This window comes from Rhinopithecus bieti, unplaced genomic scaffold (genome assembly GCF_001698545.2).
Source record: "Rhinopithecus bieti isolate Rb0 unplaced genomic scaffold, ASM169854v2 scaffold_31548, whole genome shotgun sequence".
In the NCBI taxonomy this organism is placed as follows: Eukaryota; Metazoa; Chordata; class Mammalia; order Primates; family Cercopithecidae; genus Rhinopithecus; species Rhinopithecus bieti.
Window position 1 is genome coordinate 5,907,954 of NW_016814470.1, and position 5,223 is coordinate 5,913,176.

The following is a 5,223-nucleotide window of genomic DNA, read 5'->3' on the forward strand; positions in this document are numbered from 1 at the left end:
ANCAATCTCGGCTCACTGCAACCTCTGCCTCCCAGGTTCAAGCGATTCTCCTGCCTCAGCCTCCCGAGTAGCTGGGATTACAGGTGCACACCACCATGCCCGGCTAAGTTTTGTGTTTTTAGTAAAGACGGGGTTTCACTATGTTGGCCAAGGTGGTCTTGAACTCCTGATCCACACGATCCACCCACCTCGACCTCCCAAAGTGCTAGGATTACAGGCATGAGCCACTGTGCCTGGCCTTTTTCCTTCTCTTGAATTTGTATCTTGAGATTAGCAAAGGTTTTTTTTTTTCTTCTAATTTTTATTTATTTATTCTAGACATGCAGTCTCGCCATATTCCCCAGATCGACCTCAAATTCCTGGGCTCAAGCAGTCTTTTCAGAGTAGCCGAAACTGTAGGCATGCACCACCTTGTGGAGCCCTAAAATCCTTGTTATGGCAGTCAGTGTTTAATTTTTCGTAAACCTTTGTTTTACTCTGAATTTAACATTTTTCATTTTTTCTGAATACTAGAACTAACTATATAATCTTGGAAAGTTTCATAAAAGTACTATTTGTTTTGTTTTTATCTCTGAACTGGCTGTTGACATGTAGATTTTCCTAGTCTTGCTAAGCTTTAATTACGTGAGACTGGCCAGTTTCACATGTAAGTTTGTCTTATTTTAAAACTGGGAACAAGCCAGGCATGGTAGCTCATGCCTGTAATCCCAGCACTCTGGGATAAGTTTTACTGTGGGTAAAATGCTCCCAAACAGCATCACATGCTACAGAGAAATCTTTCATGAAAGGAAGCGTCAATGTTGCAAATTTCATTGTTGTCTTCTGTTAAGAAATTGCCACAGCCCCTTGAACCTTTAGCCACCACTACACTGATCAGTCATCAACATCTCTAGGCAAGACCCTCCATCAGCAAATAGATTACCACTTGCTGAAGGCTCCCATGATTGTTAGCATTTTTTACCATAAGTATTTTAAAATTAAGATATGTAATTTTTTTTAGATGTAATGCAATTGCATACTTAGACTATGGTATAAATATTTTTTATCTTTTAGTTGTCAAATGAACCTTTGTTAAAATATTTTTCGTTGTGCTTCCTAACTAGCTGGGCATTCCACCATACCGCTGTTGATGTTGTCTATGATGCCATGAGGATGGCAGCCATCAGCATTGCAGCCCATAGACTGGGCAGTCCCCAGGATCTCTTTAATGGTTCCAGAGTTCTTTGGCTAAAGATAGGTGCTGCATCTGTCGATCAATGTTGACAGTCTCATCAAAAGTGATATTTCCGCTTTGTTTAATGTTTTTCTGTTTCTGTCTCTTGGTGCTTCTTTGAGGACTTTGATGATCAGTGCAGAGGCAGAAGGTACCACCTCAATCTGGGCCTGTCTGCTCTGAACAGTAAGTTTCACAGTTATCCTCAGACCCTCCCAGTCACCAGTTGCCTTGGCACTGTCACCAACCATTTTTGGAGACAGACCCAGGGAGCCAATCTTTGGGGACCAGCACAGATGTGGCGCTGAGTTCGCCCCTGGTGCACCTCAGGTATACAACTTTGATCTCATTGAGGTTGATCTTTGGTGGCATGGTGGAGGCGGCTGGTGTCAGGTGAACTTAGATTTGGGACAATTGAAGAAAGTTGCACGTTGGCCTCCTCTGAGCTGAAAGCAACATAGCTTTTTTTTTTTTTTTTTTTTGATATGGAGTCCCGCTCTGTCACCCAGACTGGAGTGCAGTGACATGGTCTCAGCTCACTGCAACCTCCGCCTCCCGGGTTCAAGTGATTCTCTTGCCTCAGCCTCCTGAGTAGCTGGATTACAGGCGTATGCTACCATGCCCAGCTAATTTTATATTTTTAGTAGAGACAAAGTTTCACTGTGTTAGCTAGGATGGTCTCGCTCTCTAACCTTGTGATCCGCCCGCCTCGGCCTCTCAAAGTGCTGGGATTACAAGCATGAGCCACCATGCCCAGCCTGCAACATAACTTTTTATATGCACTAGGAAACCAAAAAATTCATGTGACTTCCTTTATTGTGATATTGACTTTATTGTAGTGATGTGGAACCTAACATACAGTATTTCTGAGGTATAGCTGTAATGACTGTGGTATTGGTGAACGCTTTTTTTTTTTTTTTTTTTTTAAGGTCACTGTATTTTACCACTGAGTATTTTAGTTGAGGACTCTGAAATGTCATGTTTTTAAGATAAATGGGTATAGATGGGTGGGGAGAACTATAGAATGTTACTTTGGCTTGTTAGGTAAGACTGGCTGTTATCACTGGAGAAGAAAATCTCACCCCTTTTGGTCAAAATTTTAGTAACTGATATTATTTTTCTTTATTTATTTATTATTATTATTATTTTTTGAGGTGGAGTCTCGCTCTGTCGCCCGGGCTGGAGTGCAGTGGCCGGATCTCAGCTCACTGCAAGCTCTGCCTCCTGAGTTCCCGCCATTCTCCTGCCTCAGCCTCCCGAGTAGCTGGGACTATAGGCGCCCGCCATCTCGCCCGGCTGTTTTTTTGTATTTTTTAGTAGAGACGGGGTTTCACCGTGTTAGCCAGGATGGTCTCGATCTGCTGACCTTGTGATCCACCCGTCTCGGCCTCCCAAAGTTATTTTTCTTTAAAAAATAATTTGTTCGGATAAAGTCTAAGAAATTCCCTATTAATTTCTCATTTTTTCTGGACACCATAACTTTGTAATAGAATTTTGTTCATACTCACTCATAGCTACACTGAAGTTGGGTTTATAGAATATTGTTTGAACTTGCTATGTTTGATGAATATTTTTCATTTTATCGTGCTGAGGAATATCTGAAGATACCAGCTTAACAGCCTTTTTTTTTTTTTGGATACGGAGTCTCACTCTGTCGCCCAGGCTAGAGTGCATTGGCCCAATCTCAGCTCACTGCAGCCTCCGCCTCCGGGTTCAAGCTATTCTCCTGCCTCAGCCTTCCAGTAGCTGGGACTACAGGGTTTCACCGTATTGGCCAGGCTGGTCTCAATCTCCTGACCTCGTGATCTGCCCACTTTGGCCTCCCAAAGTGTTAGGATTACAGGCATGAGCCACCATGCCCGGCCTAACAGCCATTTTTTTAAACAAAACTTTTTTTTCGCTTCTATGATTAACTGATATTTTGCTTTTCTTTTTTGAGGTTTAATCAAATTTTTTGTTTGTGGCCCAGTGCAGTGGCTCACACCTGTAATCCTAGCACTTTGGAAGGCCGAGGCAGGCAGGTCACTTGAGATCAGCAGTTCGAGACCAGCTTAACCAACATGACGAAACCCCATCTCTACTAAAAATACAAAACTTAGCCAGACGTGGTGGTGTGTGCCTGTAATCCCAGCTACTCGGGAGGCTAAGGCTGGAGAATCGCTTGAACCTGGGACGTAGAGGTTGCAGTGGGCTGAGATCATGACACTACACCCCAGCCTGGTCAACAGAGTAAGACTATCTTAAAAAAAAAAAAAAAAAAAAAAAAAAAAAATTGTTTGTAATTTAAAAAATTTAACCTGGCTTACCCAAAAAAGGGAAATTAGTTACCATTAGGCAAAGATGCTGGAGTTTTCACAGTACCTGATAGAAGTACAGCCAAGACTCATGAAGGGGACGGGAAACCAGGAACTGGAAATTTATAACCCAGGCAGCTATTTTCTTTTTTTCTTTCTTTTTTTTGAGACAGAGTCTTGCTCTGTCGCCCAGGCTGGAGTGCCATGGTACAATCTCGGCTCACTGCAACCTCTGCTTCCTGGGTTCAAGTGATTCTCCTGCCTCAGCCTCCTGAGTAGCTGGAATTACAGGCGCATGCCGCCACACCTGGCTCATTTTGTATTTTTAGTAGAGGTGGGGTTTCACCATGTTGTCCAGGCTGACCTCGAACTCCTGACCTCAAGTGATCCTCCTGCCTCGGCCTTCCAACATGCTGGGATTACAGGCCACCGTGTCCGGCCCCGTGCAGCTATTTTCTTACTACCTGGGATAGCATGATTTCTCTGAGTCTTCCTGCCTTTCCACTTCATTTTTCTTACTTTGCATGTTGTCTTTCACCACTGCACATGGCTGGACATGTCTTCTAACTTTTAAATTCATATATTTGCTCATGGTTCTGTGATTTCATTCTGAACCTCTGGGAGAAAATTCAGTTAGAGACAGGTATCTATGTCTAATCAGCTGTTGCCAATGAAGCCAAAGGTTCATAAAACGTGGCTTTCAGGCCCCGTTTTTGTGGAAGGAGAGTGATACAGGGCATACAATTCTCAGAGGATAGGTGTGTAGGTAAATAGACTTTCTAAAAAGTGGTGAATACAAAGGAATACTTAATGATAAAAAAAATTATGTTTTTTATGAAATGAAAAAGATACTGCTCAGTGGTTTTATATATAGTAGGAAACTTAATTTATTTCATCCACAATCTATACATGATTATTGTGAAGACTAAAATGTCTCCCTTTTAAAGAAAAAAACAATGGAGGTGATTAGCTTCTGCATACAGAATTGGAAGTTTGAGTCATATTATTTTATGAGCATATGTGTATGATTATATATATCTTCTTTAACCTAATATTAATACCATTAATGCATCACATCATTCTTCATTTAGCAAACATTTATTGACTGCCTACTCTCTGCCAGAGAGTGTGCTAGAACAGATGTTTACAGAGATGGGGGTGTAACATTGCCTACTCTCAATGCATGATCTAGTTGAGAAGAATAGACGTTCAGAGAAATAAATAGAGTATTAATGTGATAATCATAGTAGAGATATGTGCAAGATATTCTGGAAGCGTAAGAAAAGAGACATGTCTCCATGACAGTCTCTCATGGAGAAAAGGGTAAGGAAGGCTTCGAAGAGCAGGTCTCCGGTGTTACATAGTAGTTGGCCATTGGAATAGAGATATTGTGATAGGAGGAACTGAATTTGCAAAGTGGCATGGAGTTGTGTAAAGGGGGAAACAGTAAATGGTTCAGTATGACTGAAGTGAATTTTTACCCCATTTAACTTAACGAAACTAAACTAAAACTTTTTTTCATACCTGTCCTTCACATGGTAGTAACGATTGACTTTTTCAAGAGGCAATTGTACATTGTAGAATACTCAAATCACTTTTTGTTATATAATTTTGATGTCATTTTGGGAATTGGGAATGAGATGTCACTGATCATTTGCTTTAAGATTCCTTTATTGCAATTTTTTTTTTTTTTTTTTTTTTTTTTTTTTTTTTTTT

At 41.1% G+C, this 5,223-nt stretch overlaps 1 protein-coding gene and 1 pseudogene across 1 annotated transcript in view; one reads left to right on the forward strand and one right to left on the reverse strand.

Moving 5' to 3' along the window:
* The window catches only part of DENND4A (DENN domain containing 4A), a 140,362-nt gene that overhangs the window by 13,990 nt on the left and 121,149 nt on the right, over positions 1 to 5,223 (forward strand).
* Positions 1,096 to 1,660, reverse strand: LOC108514701 (60S ribosomal protein L12 pseudogene; annotated as a pseudogene).